Below are 27,170 nucleotides of genomic sequence, written 5' to 3'. Positions count from 1 at the left end.
GTCGCGTAGGCGTAGCAAAACATGTTGTTAAAAACCATGGTAATATGCACATAGGCCCAGCAACATATTTAGTGTACATCCGAGAATGGTAATACTGCTATGATTCACACGGCTTATTATATACGCAGAAAATAACGTAATATTTAGTCGATGCAAAATAAAAGTGAATTGGCTGGATTCAAGCGCACATTCTGTTTATGACTACGAATGTAACCTTTATATCGATTGACCTTAAATATCCGCCTTTTCTTTGAAATCGCGCTCAGACAGCACTTACGTAGCTAAATTACTTCCTTCTCGAGAGTACGTAAACAATGTGTTAAGGCAAGAAGGGAAGCGTTCAGATTGACCTCAAAATGAAAGTAACTATTAAGTATACAGTTTCATTACGTTTATCAAATAACATCACGGGTTACACAATGAAATGCTCACTTGCGTTAGAATAGCGACAAGATGTTACTTTCAGATTCTGCATTTGGATAACTTACCTTAAAATTATGTTTGCGTAATCTGTTAAATTGTTGTCTGTTTAACTAATATGATTTTTATATTTAATTTGATATCAAGAGATCTAGATATTTTTGTTATAGAAAATGATCGTCTGCGTTGAAATATAAACCCATCGACGTCATTAGTTGCAGGCAAACATGATTCCTGAACCGTTGAAAAAATGTATATCACACTGTGAGTATTAGTCGTAAAGGCAAAGCAAACTTTCAGTACGTTTGGAAACTTCGACAGCACGTAATTGCAAGACTGGGTTTAAGCGCCCACCTTTAAATGATATATTTAAATGATATATCCTTAAAATGTTTGCACAAATCGTAAATGGTACCAAAATTTGAAAATTTCTGAAGCAACGAACCCACAAAATCAACACATTTGCTACAATTGTTGCTAGATCCGGGGATTCTAAGACTGTACCAATGAGCTCAACTTATTAATAAATGTACGTTTACTAAGTTTTTTGGTTGCTATATTACTTTTATTGTGTTAAAAGTCGACTTGTAAGTTACCACCACAGCTATTCCTATAACGTGAAGTTTAGTAAGACTAGAGAGGTCAGTAAAACAGCACACTTCAGGCTACATAATTGTGAATCTCTTTGGTCGCTTTACTGATGTACACCTGCAACAAAATATACTTGATCATTATAAAGAGGGACCTAACACAAACATGTTACGAATTCAGTTAGTAGAAAGGCATGGTATCGTTTATTCAGCTTTGTGTAACGTAACTACGAACAGGGGCGTCGGAAGCTATTTGGGATTGGTACGGCAGATCAGAGTGTGGCCATCTATCATAATTATCGAGGGACGTTTGGTAGGTCAAAGCACGCTTTGATTGCAGGAAATGGCACTTCCCGAGCTTGAAAACAAGACCCCTGCCATGCCAGAGTAGTCACCAATTAGCCTACTTGACGTCATCATTATTTGCCATGGCATCATTTTTTTGCCATTTTTTTTTCATAGTCCTATTTTTTTTTGCGCCGTGAATATTGGTCCGGCCGTACCGGCTCCGACGCCCCTGACAAATACAGAGAGTTTAGAAGTGTATCATCTTGATATATAATCACTGGTCGACTTAAAATCTTTTCTAAATTCTTAACCCTACTGCATGCTTGTTCAAGTCCACGTCTTTGATTGCCTATGTTACAGGTTATAACATTTGCTAAACAGAATGTTAGGTACTCGAATGATTATTCAGAACTGATCTCAAGATGGTCGGGAAAAGTGTCCGGTTTGTATTTTTGAAACTAATAGTGATAATATTGAGAAACCGGATGAATAAAGGTTATTGAATATACTCAGGAAACGATGTGAACATCCCATGTTGTAGTTTAAAGGTACACGCTATATTGCCTGTATTGTCTGTTAACTTGTAAGTTTATTTATAAATGGAAGCTTCTCGAAACAGGTAGCAGGGGTTGTAATATTTCGATTCTACAGGAAGTAATGAAGACATGTTTTTTCATTCCATACTGTGTGTATGTGGATTACATTGTATTACATCGTAACAGGAATGAGCATGATGAACCGTTCCGCCATTTTATCATGTCAAATTTTAGAGTCTGGAAAGTTAACGAAATAGGTCCAGGCGAGAAAATCAGAGCAGAGGTAAGATTAATTGACCATCAAGGAGAATAAATTCCATTTCTAGCCAATTTCTATACAAATAAAATAAATCACAGTATTAGACTCCAGAGCGAGATAACGTTAGTCTCTACCGTAAACGTAGGTTTGATTCGTATGACCAATTAACTATAATGATGTTAAATGACCGTGACGTAGTTTGTTCCATATAGTGAAATGAATACATGATATACTTACATGTGTTTTATAACATTTATATCGTGGTACAAGCTGAAGCTGATATGAAACTGTACAATATTGTAAAGTAACTGTATTGTACTATGAGTAACACAACATATATTACCTTATTAAGTTAGGGTTATACAAGAAAACAACTGCATGGGGCCTTTTGTGCTTGTAATTTATTGCATTGTACATACAACCCGTGACTATGTGACATTGTACTGTAATTAGAGAAGTAAAGAGTATACTTTAATTAAGAGTTGAACGTTAGTGCAGTCGGTTACGTGTTAGACACACGTTTAGTGTAACTCGTATAGTGTTATAGAGGATTATTTTCATCCGATAACCAAACATGTCTGTAGTATCAGACTCAGTATGTACCTGACTTTTTTACTGTCCGTCCTGTATTTGGTATTGTTGCACATCTGCTGAAGACACTTGTCTTGTTCCTATACCAACATATGCTGGACAGGTAAATTTGTATAAAGGTACATACATTTAGAGGCAATAGTACAGGCTGCAGGGGCACTTCTCCGTACAAAATTACAATCACCCACCCCCCCCCCCCCCCCGAGTCCCACCATTAAAGCATTAACACACCATGCTTGGATTTTCCATAAACTAAACGCTTTTATGTCCAATTTCCTCGTTTATTTGGCAAATTTTAGTAATGTTATTAAGCTTCTTTTTATTGTACGTAATTACCAGTTAGTGTTAAATAAGCAGATTTTCAACACAAACTGCAGTTTTAAGTATATATATATATATATATATATATATATATATATATATATATATATATATATATATATATATATATATATATATATATATATATATATATATATATATATATATATATATATGTGATTTTAATTACTTTGACATTGTAAATTATGAGTAGACGTGGTACCTACGGTGAAAGGATACACATATAGTAATTTATGTAGGCATATGGAGTATAATGGCACTAAGTGTTAGAGGACAGAAAGTGCAATTTATGTAGCATATGGTACACACAGTTAGAGGACAGATACTGGTATTATAATGTATGTATTCTTCAACATTAGAGGACATCAGGTGTCTGTATAATGTACGCTATGTAGGCCTATGAAGTATAATGGCACTAAGAGTAAGAGGACAGGAAGTGCAATTTATATAGCATATGGTACACACAGTCAGAGGACAGATACTGGTATTATAATGTATGTATTCTTGAACATTAGAGGACATCAGGTTTCTGTATAATGCAAGCTTTGTAGGCCTATTTAGTATACTGGCACTAACAGTTAGAGGACAGAAACTGGTTTTTATAGTATATGTATTCTTGAACATTAGAGGACATCGGGTGTCTGTATAATGTAAGCTATGTAGGCCTATTAAGTAAACATACAGTTAGAGGACAAGACGTGTAACTTATGATTTATATGGTACATACAGTACGAGTACAGTTACTGGTATTATAATGTATGTATTCTTGAACTCCAGAGGACGTCAGGTGTCTGTAAAATGTAATGTATGTAGGCCTGCTTTGTATACTGGCACATACCGTTAGAGGACAGGACGTGTAATGTATGTATCATCTGTTGCATACAGTAAGAGTACAGATACTGGTATTATAATGTATGTATTCTTGAACATTAGAGGACATCATGTGTCTGTATGATGTATGTTATGGAGGCCTATTTAGTATACTGGCATACATAGTTAGAGGACAGGAAGTGTAATTTATGTACCATATGTTAATTCTTTCTGAAGTAAACATTATTCACTTAAATGTCACACAATTAAGAAATCTCAGAAAGTCATTCCATGGATTACTTCCGGTATTGCTCGTTTTGTAACTACAAAGCATTTCTTTACAGCCGCACTCCTTCAAACAAGCTTAAATACACCATTTTGAAACAATTTGGCAACCAGTATTCGCGTAGCAAAGAAATCTAACTTTACAAACATTTTATGTGAATAAATGACTGACCTCAGGAAAACTTGGAATGTTATTAAGGAAATCATTGGCAAAACGAAAGGATTCTGCCCGGGTTAATAATTATAAGCTTTAACATATAATGATAATGGAATTGAAATGACCTATAGGTTGCAAAGTATATCAATGATAACATCTGTAATATTAAGCAAACTCTTGCTGACAAGATTCAATATTAAAAAAGTAAACAAATAACGGAAAATGGCTGGGCATTTTAAACAATCGAAAAGAATAAAGACATTTATAGCGATAGCTGGACTATGATCAGAGGTCGTTTCGAACCCCGTTGTAGACATTAACTTACTTTGCTCTTTTCTAAGATTTCATTTTGTGATGTTCCTATGGGCTGCAACCCCCGCCCCAAATTCCTACGCCTTTGTCGATATGTATATTGTCATATGGCTACAACTCTAGCAACCTCGAATTTCACGGAAAGTTTGGTTAGTGCTGTCACAATTGCTACTAGTGAAAGTGTAACTTTGCATCATGCATGGGATAGAAGGTCGAATAGGGAACACTGAGTATCATGCAATTAACACATATCAGTGAATAAGCGTAAACAGCGAGTAGTGCTCGACAGCATTATAACGCATAGTAACACGAGCATATATCATATTGTGGGGCATGTTATACCGTCAACAAGCTAAAGTACTTCCAACACTGTAGCACTCTACCACTTATGTAGAATATGAGGATTGCTACACTTGATACAGGGAGACAACACTATAGCAAATACTAATGTAACATATTAGGATTGATACGGGGGAACAAAACAATAGCTACCACTAATGTAGAATATGAGGATTGCTACACTTGGTACATGGGAACAAAAATATAGCAACTACTATTGTAGAATATTAGGATTGCTACACTTGATACAGGGGACCAAACTATAGCAACTACTAATGTACCATATTAGGATTGCTACACTTGATACAGGGAAACAAAACTATTGCAACTATTAATGTAGCATATTAGGAATGCTGCACTTGGTACAGGGAACAAAACTATAGCAACTTCTATAGCAACTACTATTGTAACATATTACGATAGCTAGACTTGGTACATGAGGGGAACAAAACTATGGCAACTACTAATGTTATATATTATGATTGCTACACTTGGTACAGGGGAACAAAGCTATATAGCATCTACTAATGTAGCATATAAGGATTGCTACACTTGAAACAAGGGAACAAAACTATAGCAACTACTAATGTAGCATATTAGGATTGCTGTAATTGGTTACATATAAAGAGCATGTCTTTCCTTTTCCTTCGTCAAGTATTCTTTCGTTTGTTGTATTGTTATTCATATACTCCTATCTTTTCTATATTTCTCTTTTTATATTGGTTTTCTTTATGTTTGCTGCCATTTCTGTTAATTCGATTTGCACGAAAAGATACGAGTGGCCTCTTCAGCTCTACTCCATTTTTGTTTTGTTTTGATATGTTTTCCAACCTTCCAACACACTGTTAAACTTACAGCGGGTAAAATAGAAAATGAAACCGAATTCTATCATGTTAGATATTGTTTGGATTTCTCCGGCAAAGGAAATGACCGTGCTAGGAGTATTTCTATTAAATATATATAAGCAATGTTTTGATTAATAGTTATTGCATCCTTCCGCCAGTTCAACCGCCAGCGCATCGTAGACATTATTGACCCCAAATGACGATAATATTATGTATGTTATATATATCTATATATATATATCGCGTGTTGTAGGACAATATCTTTTCCGGGTTGCGCTCTTCACTAAACTATATATATGTGTATATATATATATATATATATATATATATATGTATATTTGACATTATTATGACATACACTCTCAAAAACAACTTCAACGATGAAGCTGTGTGCAGAAATCCATAGTGGTTATTATACACAACGGAGCCGTCTTTTACTTTATTTTATGAGAAGATTGGATCAGGCGAATTGAAGTGTACGTACAAAATGACTTAAGTTACTTTGACTTCATGTATAGGCCCAGTTATAATTAAATATCAGCTCAATCCAATTAGCGCAACGTTGTGTATAATATATGATTTGCCTACATGTATAGGTCATAGAATTAAGCTAATTATAGTAATACTTTATTTACCTCTCTAGTGTTAAAGACCAGTCTAGCAGGTTACAACTCATTTGGTTTTACTGCAGGGTAATAATATAGCGATAGAGTTGTTAACATTAACGCTTGTCCCTCACTACTCAGACACATTGGTATTTTTTCACACTACATCACTGCCGTAACTTGTAGGCCTATATCAATTATTAGGAATGTTTGGGGCAAAGATTAGCTATTTGCGATCCAAATTTGTATTAGGTGTAATTTTGTTTATAGATATTTATTTAAAGTTACCTTTTGTTGGTGTTTGGAACTATATGTCAAGTAGGTTCCCTTGTGCCACTCTATGTTTGACCCTTTTTTCAAGGAGAACGGCAGGGAGGGGACTATCTTGTAATTTTACTGCTGAGAGGGAGCAAATAATGAAGATACAACGTCGTATTTATAGTGGTTATGGACACTTCAAAACTGTCTTGAAAATCAATAAAATCAATAAAATATTAAATAGAATATAATCTAAGGAAGTAAAGCCCATTGTAATATGAACGTCGAATACTACTAAATTCCACTTAGAACTGGTTCTTGTCAAAATCACTATGCATTTGTGTGCCTGAAATCTTAGTGCATAAGCTTAATTTGTACAATCTCGTGTAGCATATAGCGTGTGTATATGAAATAAGTACGTAATCTAACACTGTAGCTACATACCCGTACTTATACGTCCGTCAGTTTCACCCGAGTTCCGTGATTGCGCACTAGAGAAATCGTTGCTGAATAAGGAACACTGTAAAACCCAACCGGTAGATGAGCTTTCTGAACAAGGGTTATGACAGTCAGGATGACTCAATAATGTTAAAATAAGCGTTACAACATGATTTACGTAAGTTTTATGCGGAAACGTAGATCAACGTATGAAGATATCGTTGTTTCAACTTGTGATGGTCGAGTATCAAAACATTTCTACATGAAAACGACTGGAAAGAGAAGACTATGCGTATTTGCAACAAAATTACCGGTAAGTGATCGCTCGCGCGCGTTTATCGACTAAGTAGATAACATACGTCAGGGGCCCGCTTTTCCAAGTCTTGGAGATTTACGGTTCGTATTTGGAATGATTAATGCTCAATACAGTAATGATATTCGCAAAGATTCGACTGAATCTGAAATATGTTGTTAAAATTAGCCCAAGTCAAAGTTTAAAACTTGCAGCATGAAATTATATGCGTGATTGAATTGGATTAGAAATATTCAAAATATTTCAACAGCCTAGCCTAAAAATTTATAAGCTCCATTTCACGTTGAACGTAGGCTGTGCATTAGGTTAGGCTATAGAGCTTTACAGATAGGCCTAACCATTAACAGTTACACAGTGTGAGACAGAGGAGTAAAACATTCGGTTCATCAGCATGAGCTCATGTGGTTAATACATGGTACTGATTAGCAAATTTGAATGAGGTATAATTTAGAGATATGTTTGTTGTGATTGGCAGTGATAGTGGTCATTCTGTACTAGCAAATATACAAACTATTATTGTTGATAAAAACAATGGATGGCTTTGTAGTAAAATTGCATAAATCTATTTTCAAAGCCACATTGGAGCATACAAAGTGACAGAGACTGAAAACTATGATCAAGTAGTTTGTCCAGGTAATCTTAAAGATTACTACCCTCTAACTTCCTACACTATCAGAGAAGCTAAAGTGGTTGTGTTGAAACACTCTGTAGATATACTGTACATGAAGAACAATAGGAGTTACCCTAAGTTGAGTTGTCTGTGATAAAGCATGAGCCTTACTAAACGTTGAAAGATGCAGTACTTGGATGACATTTACATGCAAAATATCTACCCATGCAAGTAGCTAAGAGTAGATGTACAGTAGATCAGCTGCCATACTGCATATTTATGCAGTACATGTGGTATACTGCAGCTGAATGGGTTGTTGCACTTACTGCTAAAATATTACTATGTGGTACAGTACTGTAATTCTAAGGGGAGTGTACGAAACGATAAAGCCAGCTTCTAACTCCCTTACATTGTTCTCTTTTCATGCATAGGATTGATCAGAAATTGATACTATGTACAAATTGAGGGTAGTGTTGTCACCAAAGGACATTCAGAAGGTGTCCCTTGAGCAACGTCCAGAGTTTGTTGAAAACCTTATGGAAACTTTGAAAGATAAGTTAAGCCTTGAAGGCAGTTTCACTTTGCAATATGCTGATCCAGACTTTGGCGGTGAGATGGTGAATCTGACTAATGCAAATGATTTACCAGAGACATGTGCATCTTCCAAGTGATATACACTGAAATTGCTGAAGATCAGTGCTATTGGAGTAGTACACCCTCACTGTCATCTGTCGGTTCGTTCGGAAGCTCACATGACACTATGAGTGTTAGTTCAAATGATGACATACAGTCGGTAGAAGCCAAACTGAGACAAGGGTGTTGGCCAGAGGTCTTTCAGGTACCTAAAGTAGGCCCAGAGCTGGAACTGGTTTTTGAAGACGGTAATAGAAAGTATCTGTCAGAAGGAAAGAAGCACCTTGACTTAAGCAAAGATCACAAAAGTCAGTTCCTTGATGCGATTGCTAAACGCATTTGGGAGTACAAAGCTTATCCAACACACATGGAATACACTGAAGTAGCAAAAGCAATCATGAGGACCTATCCTTGTTTGGCTGAAAAGGGAAGTTCCTCTGGCTATGATGAAATGCTTAACAGCATCAAATTTAAGATGGGTAATCTTAGAGCAAAAATGAGAAAGTTGGACTGCATGGAACTAAACGTTAACTCAAGGAAGTGCTCCTACCCTGGAACGTCTTCATAAAAACACAAAAAACCAAAGAGAGCAGAAATAAATTACTTACAAGAGATTCCAATTGGAGAAGATGCAACAAGTATGGAGTCTTATTGAGAAAACTTCTGCACAGAAGTTCAAAAGAGAAACAGGGACATGGACAAGATTTAAAAAATGATGATAAGGACCTATGCATACCGTAGACAGGACCTGGTCTTAAATGCGCCAGCCGTCAACGAAATGGTAGAAGATGCCCGCCTTATTTCTTCACAGTGAAGTAAGTTCCTTAATTGTTCATTAACTTATTGGGGGTGCTGTCTCCTTCACTAAAATTGGACATTTTGTTTTGTATTTTTCATGATATAGTAGCTGCAGTGTATAATGAGTAGTAAAAGTAATCACAGTGGGTGATTAGTGTTAGAGATGTTTTATTTCTTATGTATAAAATTTTGGTAAAATACAGAAAAAAAAGAGAAACAAAGTATGTGGTCTATGGTGCCACAGGGTGATCTGATCAGTAATTAGCCGGTTGATGTATTTTTTAACCCATGGATGTCAGTCACCATTACTATTGTTTTTGGTAACTAATATCTGCACTAAATACCGGTAAAATTAGTTAATAACTGTATATTATATGTCTTACCCAGGATTCCGATTGGCAGTTGACTACAATCGACAAATGCACTTACAAGTTGCATTTATACTCTCACCTTGGAAATGGCTTTCTATGATATTGCTACCTGGCAAAGGGGAGCCATCTTCTTTTCATAGGGCAAACTTAACTAAATATTGTTTTCTACATTTCTCATTTTATTCTTTCAGTTGAAGGCTGAGTTTTCGAGGTTAAGCAACCTTGCTCTGGAAAGCACTTTCTTTTCTTCACTAGACCAACACCTTGACAGAATGGTGGAAATATTGTCAACCAGACAAAGGTTTCAGAACTTGTTTCACTTTGAGACAGGGGTAGGCTATATAGCACATTCTGTATGGTATGATCAGATAATAAAACAGCTCATTCATCTATATTCTTGTTTTAGCAATTCTTAAAATACAGTAAATAAGAGTACATACTTTTTATTAGAAATTACCTTGAGGCTTGTGACAATTTAACAGTTACATGTTGCATTGTGTGTACAATATTACATGCAAAACTAGCATAAAGGTATGCTGTATTTGCCCCAAATATACCAGAAATTCAAATATGGTCACCTTTGGTAGCATAAAGGTCTGCTATATTTGCCCCAAATATACCAGAAATTCAAATATGGTCACCTTTGGTCAAAATTCTTACAGTTTTTATTACCACCTTGGAGGAAATTTACTTTAATTTTGGTTTGTTTCATTTTTGCATTCTACTGTATATGTTAACAACACCATTGGTTTATTTGATCCATCGTAAGTACAAATTGTGTCCTGGATATAGATTAAAGAAAAAGGGATTGCTGAATATTTTTGCTAATGACAGCTTAAACAATAATATTCTTTAGTTAAAGAAGTTAATATATTGCTGTTTTAGTGTAATTTATCAACAAAAAATAAACCGTCAGGCTACTTAAATAACCCTCTTAACAATTTGAAACCATGCCTGTGGCATTACATTCCATTATAAACATACATAGTTATCATGCATCTTAAGTGTTTAAATAGTTCATGTGGGGTCCAGAGAGATATTGCAAAACTCCATTTGACTGGTAATTATCTTGTTTCTTGGTAAATCTTGAAAATGTGGTGAAACAAATTGTAATATGGAACAGGATGCCATGGGAAATTGTTTCTCTGCTTTTACATTTCAACTTATGAAGAATTGTTGATTGGGTGAATAGGCACTAATAATAATCATTATAATAATCAAAGAGCGAAACAAAGTTAATTTTATGAAATGCCGATGTTTTCTTCAGGCAGAGAAATGACATAATAGCCCACACCTCTAGTGAGTTGGAAGGGTCCAAAAATGTCTGAAAAAAATTCTATCAGGCTTAAACTCTAGTTTACATTTTCATTTTTATTCAGAGCCATTGTTTGTCAAATAATCACTTTGTACTTGCTTAGTTATGGAGAATTTCTATCAGCTTGCTTGCATCAATGTGATTGGTATCATAGTATATGTTTCAGAAATAATTTGCAAAATTTGAACTTACAAACATGTTCATCCTAATGAGCCCAATGAGGGATGTACTGTGAAATCATTTACAGGAAGTCAGTATTAATATTATATATACTGATAAAGGAAAATGCATCAGATATCTATGTTGTGATGAAACTATTCAAATCACAGTAATACAAGTGTTTGAAGAATCCAAAAACTGGCAAAAGACAGGGATTGACAATGGAATTCTTTCAAAGTATTTTGTGTTCCAAATGGGTAAAAATAAAGTGCTTTGCTGTAGAGATCTAAAAAACAAACATTTTTCATGATGACTTTACTTTGCATGCAGGTTTTCATGAGCAAAGACTGTTGTGCTTCCTCTCAGATTATTAAAAGAGTTTTACAGAGTTGCTTTATCTTATGATTAAAATGTAAGTTTTTGAGTACAAAGGACCAAACAGGGGCTATTTGCTGAACCCTGGCTTGATTTCATATACCCCTTTCTAGGATGAAAGGTTGTATGTGATTCCCCAAACATATCCTTAGCTTTCATGGGAACTAGTTTTTAATGGTAATTTTTAATACAAGGGATCAAAATATCCTGAAAAGAAATTTTTCATATCATTAAAAAGATGAAGTTCCTGTTCTATGCTTGGTTTTCACAATTGAACAATGCTCTTATCCATCATAACTAGTCTTTGTCATAAAAACAGATGCAAGAACAATTGGTGGCATCACTATAGCTTTGCTATCGACAACTTTAAGTGCATTCCTTTAGTTAATGAAACATTGGTGTTTTGAGCATCGTTGCCTATTTACATGATGATGTAATTATGATTCACCTATATAAATATTTGCCACAAAATTAAAGTCTTTAGCTAAAACAATCATATTGTAAATGGCTGAGAGGAGTGGTTACTTCATACTTCTTGGCTTTTAACAACATTGGTTATTTCCAGCAGCCATAACATATTAATTTTACTTCTGTATTTCATACCAAAGAACACATGCACTTGAAATTGGTATTTACTATCTTAAATGAATCATGGAAATGAATGATTGCAGTATGTTCTTCTGTATCTCTCTATTGATACATTTTGGCGTTGTTTCCACCGATAAAAGTATTAGGCACTTTTTATGCGTTTATTTCTTCTATTTCCTTGTTAAAGTACATTGTTACTGGCTTCAGAGGTTGAAAATAAAGTTGTGTTGTTAACTTAGCAATATATAGTTTTCTTTACTAAAATTGTCTGTTGTCATAACTCAATTATATTGAGGTAACCCGCTGCCTAGAATATACCAAGTAGCGTCAACTTAAATATTCAAAGTTAACTCTAGAGATAATTGAAAGTGGGCAAAACTTGAATTGGTCTTGTCAGTGTAAAGAGGAAAGGCTATGCTGTATCAGCTCTAAAGTTTTAGTTACCATAACTTGCCCAGCTTTTTCTCAAAAAAAGATAAAGATTAAATTTGTTGGACTTTGCTGATATCTGTTGCCACAACTGATGAACATATAGTGTAACAAAGTAAAACCAGTGAGTTGGTTGTAACCACTACTGTCAAGTCTTACTTATGGAGTGGCTGGGTTAGTAGAGTGAACTTAAAAAAGTTAAGGCAGCGGGTTACCTCGACTTTTTCAAGTTGTCTTGACGTGTTGGGTTTTACAGTGAAGTGTATCTCGAAAGTAGCCTACCATAGTAACTGAAATGATAAGTACTAGACCTTTATATAATACCCCCTGTAATACAAATGTAATAGTCCACCTGTCACTATTCCCAAATACCTCTTAAGCAATCCCCCTAGTAACACATTCTACAGTCCACCACCAGGCCAGCCTAAAGGTCAATAAGTTAGGACCTACTCACCCCTTAGTCTAAACAATCCTACCAAATGCTGAATCTCATCATATTATAGCTGTAAACATTGCATCATATCACATTGTGTTATATCATAACATGCTACAGTAACATGTAGGCTAAGGCTGTATGTATACAATGTAATGTTATTTACAACTATATAAAGGAGAAACTAGGTACAAATCAAACTGTGTTTCACACTGTGTGACAACCGTAAAAACTTTAACGAAAATTTGAAATTAAGGATGATAGTAAAATGGTTCTGCTGAAAAAAACCTGATATCACTTGTAAATATGCACAACAAATTGAGACGTTTCACGTTTGGTGGGAACAATATTGAGCGAGAGTTATATGACAAATGAAGATGCAGAAGCATTTTCCCTGAGTTAGATATTTATGGCAGCCATTCTTGCCCGAATAATATACTTATGTCAAATACAAAACATGAAAGGGTATTGCTGTCCCTTCCTCCCTCCTCCCTCCTCCCTCCTCCCTCCTCCCTCCTCCCTCCTCCCTCCTCCCTCCTCCCTCCTCCCTCCTCCCTCCTCCCTCCTCCCTCCTCCCTCCTCCCACCTCCCTCCTCCCACCTCCCTCCTCACTCCTCACTCCTCACTCCTCACTCCTCCCTTTTCCCCGTCCCCGTCCCCGCCCTCCCCTATTCCTCTCCTCCCCTCCCCTCCCCCTCCCCTAGTGCCAGTCTTAATGTACAGTATATGTCGATGGTTAAAATGTCATGACCCTCGTCGCTAAGCGGTAAGATTATGTGCGGGGTACAAATTAGAAACTACGACTTGATCCGAGGTTAAAAACTTAGCTAGGCAGTTATAGTAGGTTCAATTTAGCAAGAATCTCATTTGAACAGTACCCATATTCAAAGTGCGTGTCATAACCAACAAGCGTAACATAAAACAGGCGAATTCGAAAAGGTTTTAACAAGGCTTTCCCGTCATTAGTACGCACATTTAGTAACTGACGTTTCCCTGCTATAATATATGTAGTATGGCATCTGCCTCAGTTGGATAGTTATGAATATAATTGTTATGTTGCTACGTTTACTAAAAGAAAAGACTCATATTTGAAAAAGTTTTACAAATAAAAGTAAACAGTATATAAATGTTACCCAAATACTCAAATCAGGACGTATGGTACATCAGTTATACGACAGGTTTAACACGTTCATCACGGTAATACATGAAGTAGTGATTGTGTTTCTCCAAATAGCTGTGAATATCGGATTGATGTCTGCACAATTTGGATATATTTACTGGTTTTGTAATAGCATTCCGATACTGTCACAGTTACATTAGATTCACAAAGGCTTAATGTATTGCTAAGGCATTGTTTGTTTATCAAAGCTTCCACAAATATAGTTGGACACAACCTCCCACTTCCAGGGCCATTCGATACCAGAAACAATGTTAAATGATTGAACATAACAATAACAAGGATTTCAATAGAGGTCATTGAGTCAATGATATTTACACCAATACAACAGGACATCCACTTGAACCCTGATTAGGAAAGTAAATACGGTTAACATATTGTACTAATCAATGAAGGAATTAAGGGAGATAGGTATAGTACAGGACCTGGTGACAAAAAGAAATCCATCACTCACCCCTACAAACACACACAGACACGCTAGAACGCATTTAGTGTCAATTTGTATCCAAGTTGATTCATTTTGGGTGCAGGTGACAAGTGTGTGTATGTGACTTCCATTTGCTGTTGATTTTGAACTCTTCTATGTAGTTTGCTTTCTTCTTTGTTTATAGTTAGTAGATTGTACTAATCAATGAAGGAATTAGAAAAGGTTAGTTAACGTACTCGCCACTTCGTACAGTAAATAGGTCACGTGTCACACGTCGGATGAGACAGCTATCTACAACTAGAAAACCTATACTTGGACAGGTTCCTCGAAACTTCGAAAGTATACTAAATCAACATATTGTACTAATCAATGAAGGAATTAAGAAAGGTGGTTGATAGTTTGAACTAACCTCTGTGTTTGCTTTCTTGTTTGTTCCTCACCACTTCCCCAATGATATTGTAGCGTGACGTATTACGGGGTATTACATCCCCTGACAAGACTTTTGGTAGTGGAGCCTCTCTTTTGTGTTCACCATGCTCATTGACCTGTCTGTATTCTGTGCGTGTATTTGTGCCTTCTGTTACTGTTATTTGTCATACAGCTTCTGAAGAGGATTCTGCTAGGATCAAAACGTCAGGCCCACTTACTTTTACACATGTTTCGTTCTCGAAATCTTCCTTCGTGTAACATGTTCTTGTAGTAACATGATTTTCAGATGTTGTTCGAGTGTCTCGAATGCATTTTTATTTAAGATTGAGGTATTATTAGAAATGACTGGAAAATTGCGGGAGTGAGAAATAAAAGAAATACAGACATTCACTGCATATGTACTGTAAAGCTTCTGTGAAAACCTTTACCTAACTACATGTCCTCAAGTTCTATTTCGGTGTAGCCGACCTCACAAAAGCTGCATTTTAAATTGATGTTTAGAGGATTGATTCGCATCAAGTAGAAAATCATTACCTTACTAATTATGCAGGTTATACCTAAGTACCTGCGAAAAATATAAAGGTTGAATGGCACATTGCTACGATCCGCATGTAAAATATAGTTTACTTTCTGAAACGGTACCAAATACATGAAGTACATGTGAGCATGCGTGCAAGCTGTAAATACGGTGATACGTCCATAATCGATGTTGGTGACCATATATCCATATTGGCCGTTCACTATATTGATATAGCGGGGAACATTTAAATGTGGCTCAGGCGACGAATGTATTGTATTCAAAGAAAAAGAAAACTAGTTTAACGTAAGACTCCAGCGGTACGTTAGAGTTATAACTTACATACTTATGTAAGTACTAATTGAGAGGGCGAAATTAAACCTTCTATCATATAAGCAAATTATGGCTGCTAAGAAGGAGCATGAGGGCAAGGGGAGAGGAAATGTAAGGAAAGGAAATAACACCGTTATCTCGCGCAAGAAATAACGCATTTCTCAAATAGAAGGTTACATGAGCTTCTGTAGCGTTGCTGCTCTTGTGTTAACAGTACAGCAATCCGTACACAATCCTACGAACATCTGTTTGTAGTCATTGCATACAACCAATGTATCGTTCATTAATCTTTAGAGCGGTGTGTCATTCGCTATTTTGGCTACTCTATACATATCACGTTTTATGCTAGACACACTCGAATCACAAGCGTCAAGGCGAAGCGTCTTGCAAATGTGATACCGTATCTATATAGTATCTGTCATTTTAAAACGCACAACATAATAACGCGGATGCTATAACACCAAGTTTGTTCACATTTCTTCGAACTTCAATCACCCCCACCGCCAACCCCCACCCTCCTCTCTACCTCCATGAGTCTCCCCTGCAAAAAGGAAAACAAAGTGATTGTATCCTTCAATTGATGGAACCACATCTGACATTTTACCCCTGCCTAACAACCCACCCCCCACCTTGTTCTCCCGGTAACCATCATTACCTTTTCACACCAAATTACATTTTTCAAAAATAAAATCAGTTTGCTACCATTTAATGTTATAAAAATTGGTGAAGCAAGACAAGAACCTTTCTATCAAATTCTCAGCACATTCAAATTTTATACATTCCTTACATGTCTTTGTCACTATATTTTCCGATCGACTCGGTTTTGCCTGATGATATCCGGGATAGTCGTGGTAATAGAGCTTTACGTGTTCTTAGGTGTGTTTTACTGACAAGTGGCAGCTTTTCTACTGCAAGATATGGTACGGAATGCTTAAATTATAGAAACTAGTTTAATGTCTTTTTATGTTCGTTGCGTCAATACTAAGGCCTGTGTGACAAACTTTCAACGGCTGAAAGAACACAAATACGAACAAAATATCAACATAAAGTAAATCGTTATACTGTTTACAACTTCAATATTGTTAAGTAACATAATAACAACGTTTGGTTTTTCACCAATGTAGGTTGACGCTACTTTCTTTATGGAATCATTTCAATTTTTCTATCAATTTACAGATTCCATCGGTTATGCGAGAAGTCTTGATCACCCCAGTCTTATTGAAAGTATCTGGCAGAAATATCTAACTCGTAAGTGAAGCAGTTAATGCTATAGTAGAAAATGTATTTAGTAAACTAACCACACATATGGAAACGTTATCTTGCTGCTTTGTAATTATGTTATGATGTGTCTTATGTTGTGGTTTTGCCCACATCTACTGATTCCTGCTATTAAATACTGTCAATTAGCACCGTAATTTTTCCACGAAAATCCATGTCGGAAAGGAAGTCTTCAAAAGCAAAGCAAATGTCGTTTTCTAATAGAGAATATTCGTAAAACACCAAATTAATAATATGTATATATATATATATATATATATATATATATATATATACATATATATATATGTATAGTAAATCAATAAAGAATAACACACCAGAAAAAATATCCACTTCACGACCGGTTTCGTCCTTTTGGGACTCATCAGGCGAAGGTAGAAATCGAACCCCCGATCTTCGTGTCACGAACCTAAGCCCGTACCACTCGACCACAGTGATTCTACTGATGTGTTAAAGCGTATAAATTGGCTTTGACTAAATGTCATTACGGGCCTATTACCCAAGTATTGTGATTGTACAGAGTGCACCCCTGGCGCTTTGAATCTGCCAATTTGTTTACACAATTTTTACACAGACAAACCACTCTTTATAGGCAAGCCAAGCCGTAAATAAGAATTGAATGTGTAGCAAGTGGTATGACAGATAGAAATGGATGGGTAGGATGGATGGATAGGATGGATGTATATGACAGAGAGATATAATTGGATGGATAGGATGTATAGGATGGAAGTATATGATCGATGGATATGATGGATGGATAGGATGGATGGATACCAAGTATAGAATAGATGGATACGATTGATTGATAGGATGGATGTGTAGGATGGATTGATGGGATGGATGGATAGGATGGATAGGATAGATGGATACGATAAATGGATAGGATGATAGAATGAATGGATAGGATGTATAAAGTAGATGAATACGGTAGATGGATAGGATGGATGGATAAGATGGATGAATGTGATTAATGGATAGGATGATAGAATGAATGGATAGGATGTATAGGATAGATGGATACGATGTATTGAAAGGATGGAAAGGATGGATAGATAGAATGATTGGATGGAAATGATGTATAGTATGGACGGATAGGATGGATTGGATTAATGGATAGGATGATAGAATGAATGGATAGGATATATATGATAGATGGATACGATGGATTGATAGGATGGATATATAGGATGGAAAGCATGGACAGATAGAATGATTGGATAGGATGGATATAAAATTGGATGGATAGATAAAATTGGATGGATAGGATGTATATGATGGATGGCTAGGATGTATATGATGGATAGATAGGATGGATGGATTGGATGGATACATGAATTTGCCAAAATATGTACCTCCTCCTATATGTTCTACACCTTTCCCCATATCTATGCAGACATGTGACAAATCACATGATTGGCGTAGGAAGAGATCAACAACTGAATGGGTTGGGGATGGGGATGTGGTGGGATGGGGTAGGTATACCAATTAAGCTAACAATACACATTTTTTATTACTGTGACCCACATGGAACACTGAACATTTTCAAAATTTTCATATTAAAATTTTCATATTTTATCCCGAAAGTTTCGAATATTTTCGGGAATTTCAAACCATTCTCAAATTGAAACCCTTTCTTGAAAGTCAAGTTTGTCTTAAACTGCCATCGTTAATTTAACCGAAATTCTCAACATTAGACTACTTTATCTGAAAATTAAAATTCTTCGAATAATTTCAACCTCTTCTTTAATTCCCTCCTTGTAAAATGTCGAATACTTTTTGCTTTAAATGTTCGCCTTTTTACTAGAAATGTTTATATCAAAAGGTCGACTTATCATATTAACATTTTAGCGTTTTATCTCAATAATTGCCATTGCATATCTCGAAATCAAGATTTCTTTCTTATATAAATTTCAACTACTGTATTTTATCTCAAAAAAATATTTTTTTCTTGATGAGGATGGTACTAAGCTACGGGAAGAAGAAAGGAGGGGGCTACACGAAGCAAGCACACTTTGGACTGGGCAAGACGCACGATGGTACTCTTCTACATTGTCATTAGATATCATATGACCCATTGTTTGGGTGGTCAAAGGCGTCCTGGATGGATTACGGCCCAATGCTTTTTCGTTGTCCCGTTACACTAATTTTAGAAGTGATGATATAGTGGTCATTTAATTGGTCAAGCACCCTTTGGACCGGGCAAGGCGCATTATGGTACTCTTCTACATTTTCATTAGAGATCATATGACCCATTGTTTGGGTGGTCAAAGGCGTCCTGGATGGATTACGGCCCAATGCTTTTTCGTTGTCCCGTTACACTAATTTTAGAAGTGATGATATAGTGGTCATTTAATTGGTCAAGCACTCTTTGGACCGGGCAAGGCGCATTATGGTACTCTTCTACATTTTCATTAGAGATCATATGACCCATTGGCTAGGTGTTCCAAGACGTGCTTGATGGATTAGGAAACAAAGCTTTTTCGTTGTGCCGTTACATTAATTTAAGGAGTGATGATGTAGTGGTCATGTGAATGGTCAAGCACTGTTTGGACCGGGGAAGACGCATTGTGGTAATGTTCTACATCGTCTTCAGAGTTTGTATGACCCATTGCATCATATATAAAACCTCATTATCTTTGGAAAAATACACTAAATGTACTTTTTTTCAACAACAACAAAAATCTTGATGATCTCGTATACACGGAAGCATTCGGCTTTCACAGTTGTATATCGAACCATTACCGAATAAGAAACATGTGTACTACAGTTACTTATTCGCGAATGTCGAAAGAGAAACGAGGAAAAAACTATCTTACTTCACACACGGGTATTCATCTAGTGTCTATATCACTGAAAATGAATGGTTTAGTTCTATATTAGTGGAGCTGCAGACGTAGTGAATTCGTGGGAGTTGTTTCTTACCATTGACTTGTTGTTATGAAGATAGATTTTTTAATGGAGAAGAACCGCTGTTAATAGCTTAAACAGTAATAATTGATCAGAGAGATAATGTGACGGTATGGTGTAGAGGCATAGGCTAGGATTTGTACAAGGCCAGGCCAAACTTAGGCTATATGCTTGACTAGTAATAAAGTAAGGCTATGTTAGAAATCTCAAACATCACCTGCGAAAAGCTAGAATTACTACTTTTAGCAAGAGCTGGACATGCTTAGCAAATCTAAGTCATAAATAATAACGATCTTAGCCTTGTTGTTGAATGATTATCAGAAAAGTTCAAGTTATCTTAACTAAGCATATCTTAACTATAAAGGAATTGAGCAGAACACAATCGAGAAATATATGCTTACTTTGTACTATGGAAACGACATGTGCTCACCTAGTGCATTGTATGTAAATACTAACATCATCAAGCAAACATACAAGACGTTCCAGACCTAATGGAGGGAGAGGGTGTTAGTTAACATTTAAAAAGCACACATTGTTTTTTGAGACATGTGAGAGCAAAACACAGTTTGATAATGAAATGTACTGAGATACCAAACAAATATGTAGCGTGTTTAAGATTTCAATTCTAATCAGTACTTTACATACGGCGAAGGGCAACATCCTTACTTAGTTTAATAGTGTAAGGGAAGTATTTGAGTGACATCAGCTTTGCAGAAACATGCTTGCGAGGGAAACAGTGGAAACGTTGTATCTTCTTTCAAAGAGACCATATTACACAACATTAGTAAATATTGAAATGTAATTATTAAAACTGTTCTGTCTAATACTCTCTGACTCCCTCCCCCCATGGCACCCTCCCCATAGTGCACTATGCAGATTTGTATATACATACAGTATGTGGATGACTTTTACTGCGAAGAGACTGCATAACACATGCATTCAAGGTATACTGAATTATTTGGTATGGTAAACATCTGCTTCAAACTGTCTGTATGTATGTAACCGCCACACCCACATCCTCTACCAATTCCCTTTATCAGCATATAAATTGAATGTGGACCAGTTCTTGCAGGTACAGTGTATACTGTACAATGTACATGTGTACAAGGTCAGGGAAGTGTTATTTTACACGAGGCACCGCACTAAATAAATATACAATGTCCACAATCCCACACCCTTCCTGGCCATAGTGCACTATGCAGATTTTTATACATACAGTATGTGATTTACCTTTAATGCAAAAAGACTGCATAACACACGCATTCAAGGTATACTGAATTATTTGGTATGGTAAACATCTGCTTCAAATTGTATGTATGCATGTAACTCACCCCCCTCCCACCCACATCCTCTACCCAACCCTATATCAGAATAGAAAATGAATGTGAACCAGTCCATACATGAACAGTGTGTACTGTACATGTGTACATGATCAGTACAGTGTTATTTTACAGGAGGCACTAAATAAATACATACTGTCCTCAATCTGACACCCTTCCTGGCCATAGTTCACTATGCAGATTTGTATACATACAGTATGTGACTGAATTTTACTTGAAAGAGACTGCATAACACATACATTAAGGACATACTAAATTATTTGGTATGGTAATGTTCTGCTTCAAATTGTCCTAATGTATGTACCCCCGGCCCCCCCTCCTCCCACACATTGGTTTGGGTTCCCATTCCCCACCACTTCCCCGAGTGAATAGTCCCTGTCTCTCCTTGTGTTGTTTTATCATTTTGATGATACCATGCCCCGCAATGCTTAAAGTTATGTAAGGAAATCTCCTTTAACTGCTTTATAGATATCAAGTGTGATACAGTACTGAATCGTTCATTCAATCTGTGCAACATCATGCAATGAGTATACTTTTTGTAAGCAAAATAAATATCACCAGAGGATTAACTTCAACATCTCATCTTGCTTCTTGTTGTTTATCAAAGACTTCACAAATACTAGTTAAGTAAGATGTATACACAATGAAGTGAGGCATTGTTTAATCCAAGCATTGATGGTACATGCCAGATTGTACACAGGAAACATCACATCAAAAATGTAAGCTGAGCCAATGGAAGCTGTAATACCACAATAAATTCATGATTTGAGGTTTGGACAGTTTGTCTCTTGTGTCTATGATAGCCACTGGTGGGTTGGAATAATTTTAGACAATTCTGATTCATTTAATGACATCAAGTTTAAATTCATGCGCAACTCAGAACAGAAAGGGTCTGTGATTCTCCCATCAAGAGATGATGTTTGTTGGGTTCCATACTCCCATGTTTTATTGCACCAATCAAAGCAGGTGGAAGATTGTATACTCTTCACACTGAAATTCTTAGTAAAATGACTGCCAACCGTAAGAGATTCAGAGAAAAGAATCAATTACAACTGAGATGAATCTCTGCTAATGACAAAACACCCGATCATGGAGTAATCGATGTGTCAACAGACAAGTATGGTTGACAAAGGTACAACAGAGTAGTCAGCACTGGATGTGGAGAATAAACAAGAAAGTTCCTCAAATCTGTACAGGAGACATATTTTGTACTTAATTGAAAATTGGTTATCAATTTGAGTGGCTAGGAGGATATGACTGATGATGTTATATTTATGAAGATTGACTGTAAGTTTTCTCTCATTTAACATGTATTTCATATAGCACAAATATCGACTGTGATCCAAATCTGGACTCTGTATTAGGGCTGGGTTGAGGATGTGTGTGTGTATTTTTTTTAATTTTTTTTTTTTGGGGGGGGGGAAGACACAAATTTAGGGCTCTTAAAATGCAATCTGGATTTGGTTGCTAGGCGGGGCCATATCCTAGCAACCAAATGGTCTTCAACATTTTTTGGTATGAATCGAATGTTTGGTACCGATTAATCGAATGTGCGGTATCGATCGATCAAATGTGCGATACCGATCGATCGAATGTGAGGTACCGATCAATCGAATGTGCGGTACCGATCAATCGATCGTGCGGTACCGATCACACGAATGTTCGGTACCGATCAATCGAATGTTCGGTACCGATCGATCGAATGTGGGGTATCGATCAATCGAATGTGCGGAACCAAGTAATCGAATGTGCGGTACCGATCGATCGATAGTGCGGTACCGATCAATCGAAAGTGCGGTACCGATCAATCGAATATGCGGTACCGATCCATCGAATGTGCGGTACCGACCAATTTCATCCTTTGAGACATATGGCAAGACACCACATCAATTTCTAGCGATTCTGAGAGGGTTGAGGCGAGGCTCTGTTGATTTGGCATGGATTGACCAATATATGACCCTTTATAGTGTACATACATGTACATGTGGTATCGGGCATGTTGCTGTACTAAATTAGTTTTCACATTTTCACTATAATGATAATGTTTGGCATTGTGATATGCATTTTTGCATATATGTCAGCCGCATGTGTAATGACCATGGAATTTCAACTTCTTTATACGGCATACAATCAAAGGAATTTTATTACTGTATGTGGTTGGAGTTCATTGCTTAACACAGGCAAGGCTATTTACAGGAATTTCCTATTCAATTGACAGGTGGACAAACCTGCATATGGACTCGTAACAACACGATCAATTATTAGATGAAGACATGAAGGGCAAATCGTAAGTCAGTTTCAGTTGATTTACTTTTTTCTTAAATAGGTTAAACAAGACGGTAATTCAACATAACATTAACCATTGTAACCTTCTTTAACCATCTTGTAAGCGATAATCCGGTTTATGGATATAACTATTTGGAATAATAAATTATTTGCGCTGAAGTAATTTTAAATATATAGCACGTAGCATAGCGTAAGGCATCATTGGGGTCTTGGTCTGAATTTTGTCTTGGTGTCTCTTTGTCATGTACTAATCATTGCACCTCCTAGGAATAACATATTCTTTCCCAACACATGTTAAGTAACAACACATTGAACCAAACCATTTCCAACGTCAAAACAATGCAGTATATATCTTGACGGTTAACGGAATGGTGTAATTATTTAGATTCCCTATGTTGCTCATATTTTTAAAACAGATTCTCGGAAACGATGGGCAGGGGCTGTTCTGACACGACTCCTTCACGCTTCGTAGACTGTCTGAAGTAAATCACGTGATAATGGAGCTGAATTCTGATCTTCAAGGTAGTTGCCTTTAACTCTGATTTTGCCATTTGCGTATCTTTATTTTCTTATGCTAAAAAATGTAACCTCCTTACACTCTATCGTCTTGATAACACAGAGAACAGTAACAAAATTGTATTATCAGTAACGAATAAACAATTAAGATTTACGTGTTCCCATGTGTGTCACTAATTTATTGTTCGTCACATGTAGTCATACGTGGTAACATTTACACATATTGTTTCTGTTTTTTGTTTAGAGAAGAAAATATTTCTGATAGAAGGTCTCAAAAGGACATATAAAGGCTCATATGATGCAATTCAACCCCTGCCATATATAAAAGATAGACTTTATTGTGTGGACAAGGTCTTTGTAGAAGGGGGCGTTGAAGTTTGTCTGGCACCAGAGCTACCGCTAAGCACCAGAGGATCATGGGAGCGTTTGGAATCTTACAAAAGTATTTATACTGACTTTCGGTGTGAATCCAGGAGACGCATTATACAAGGAGAGCCCGGGTATGGTAAGTCGACGTTAACCCTTCAGCTGGCCTACGATTGGTGCAATGGCGTATCTCATTCCCCCATGAACAATGTAGAAATACTAATTCTTCTTCGGCTAAGACAACTTGGAAGTGTAAAGTCTCTCTACAGGGCGATTAAGTCATGTCTTCTCTTCCACGAACCCCGTGTTAGCAAACATGATATTGCAAAGATCATTCACAGTTGCTCGTCCGTCCACATTATTTTGGATGGATATGACGAGTATCCTTACAAGGACAGCAATGATAATGACGATGTACACAGAATCATCAAGATGGAACTGTTTGCAGACTTTGATGTCAGCTTAACGACAAGATATCTTCCAGGATGTCTTAGAAAAGAAACTAAGAGGACCAAACTAACAGGGTTCGATGACAAAGCTAGGAATGAGTATATTCGCAAGGCCGTAGTAGGTGACAACGATGAGGCAGTGGAAGAAATAAAACAACGGCTCAATGAAAACTCCATCCTTGCTGATCTTTGCCAGGTGCCTCTCATATTTGTGATGTTTTCTCACATGGCTCATGATCAGAGAGACTTCATGAAGTTCAAGTCTGTCACACAGTTCTTCAAACACATATTTATATGTTTTTACGACCATCTGAAACAGAAATCTAAAGACAATAGAAGCAACGAGTTCTATCTTCATGAAATGGAACATCATGAGCTAGACAAAATAGCTTTCGAAGGATTAAACAAGGAAAACCAACAACTGTCATGGATTAAGACTAGATTTCGTCAAAGAGTCGGACCAGAATCATATAACCAGTATATTTCAATTGGCATTGTGGTCGAAGAAGATGTAGTGAGCGATGATTCTACTGGAGACAATGTGTTGTTAACAAGGATGGTCCGTTTTTATCATAAACTATTCTGTGAATGGTATGCAGCTCACCACCTTGTCACTCTTGTAAAGAACGCACACAATCTCTCTGATAGGCTCAGGTTCTTAGATCCATTTGATCTTCAGTACCTGTTTAGATTCGCCTGTGGTCTGGATCCTGATGCTGGAAAGAAACTCATCAACCATTTGAAGGGATTACCAGGCGGGGATAATTTTGCCATTCTCTGTATCCTGGAACAAACTGGTGACGTCAACGACATTATGGATTCGGTGAAAGAGCTCTGCTCGCGTCGCGTTGCAATAAACACAGGTGACAGCGCTCTTCTTCAAAGATCGACGACACAGTTGCTGGAGATTGCATCTAAAAATCATGTAAGTTAGCTAATAAAAAAAATCTTTTCCATTTTTTCCTACACCTAATTTAGGATCCGTTTACTATTTTATAATCGTTTTGTTTTCTTTATTCTCAAGTCTATTGACAGTCATTGAAAACTATTATTTAAGCCACTTTATATCATACAGAAGACGGATGGTTTTCCTAGCTAATGAATATGCAGTGGTGTATTGAGAATAATTGCAAATGATGTCATAGTATATTTAAACCAATCAGAATAATCTCTGCATGTGCCAAATTGCGCTAAAACTCTAATAAAACTGATGATGAATTGAGAATATTGAACATATACTTCAACATAAACACATGGAGTGTTCATGTTTGGAATTTCAGATTCTTCCGTTACGAATAAATAGCTAGTCTTCCAAGACTTTAAATAAAAGTTAAATGCTTCGAATGATTGAATTGAACCTGGAACAGCAAGCCATATATGTTGGAGGAAATTGTCTAATCTTTTAAGTTACCCCATTAACATTATGTAACATCAGTTATCATTAATACCAATACATGGTCGGTAACCGATAATTTACAATGTGGTGATCGAAACAGTCATTTGGCAGTTCTTCTATCAAAATAAAACTGTATAATTGAACGTGTTGGATAGAAATAATAGTAGAAAAGATAAGGACAACATGTAATGCCTTTAAATCCAACATAATATTTAGAATAGATATAACTACACTCTACACAAATTTTCAGACATCCTGGTCCTTCGTCAGGTGTAAAAAGAGTGATTGAAATCACGTTAGTCTATCGTAAGCACCAGAGTGCTCAAAGTGCTTGAACCGGGAAAGCAAAGCCATATCCCTATTGAGACCATGACATTAATGTAGTAACAACCATTTTATTTTTTTATTCATTTTATTGTCATCGAACCATACTAATGTAGTAACAACCCTTACAGGGAGTGTAGTGTATGATCATTGAACCATACTGTACTAATGTAGTAACAACCAGGGCTTGCAAGGAGTGTAGTGTATGATCATTGAACCATACTAATGTAGTAACAACCCTTACATGGAGTGTAGTGTATTGTCATCGAACCATACTAATGTAGTAACAACCCTTACAGGGAGTGTAGTATATGGTCATCTAACCA

The 27,170-nt window shown here is 36.4% G+C and overlaps 1 protein-coding gene across 13 annotated transcripts in view; it reads left to right on the top strand.

Annotated features, from left to right (window-relative positions):
- The window catches only part of LOC139969978 (NLR family CARD domain-containing protein 4-like), a 585,990-nt gene that overhangs the window by 227,262 nt on the left and 331,558 nt on the right, over positions 1 to 27,170 (top strand). For 2 of the 13 annotated variants that reach the window (XR_011793851.1, XR_011793846.1), the window contains exons 2-6: positions 17,159 to 17,230; positions 19,217 to 19,296; positions 23,726 to 23,794; positions 24,210 to 24,315; positions 24,554 to 26,049. The exons of 2 other annotated variants lie outside the window; for them this stretch is intronic. The gene's annotated coding sequence lies outside the window, so the exon portion shown is untranslated. Of the gene's footprint in view, positions 1 to 12; positions 2,118 to 3,203; positions 6,251 to 17,158; positions 17,231 to 19,216; positions 19,297 to 23,725; positions 23,795 to 24,209; positions 24,316 to 24,553; positions 26,050 to 27,170 lie in introns of those variants that run through there. 9 more of the 13 variants (XR_011793853.1, XR_011793848.1, XR_011793852.1 and 6 more) reach the window with 8 other exon arrangements.

The sequence above is a fragment of the Apostichopus japonicus genome, chromosome 7 (assembly GCF_037975245.1).
Source record: "Apostichopus japonicus isolate 1M-3 chromosome 7, ASM3797524v1, whole genome shotgun sequence".
Lineage (NCBI taxonomy): Eukaryota > Metazoa > Echinodermata > Holothuroidea > Aspidochirotida > Stichopodidae > Apostichopus > Apostichopus japonicus.
Note: the sequence above shows the minus strand (reverse complement) of the source record. Positions and strands in the feature narration are given on the sequence as shown.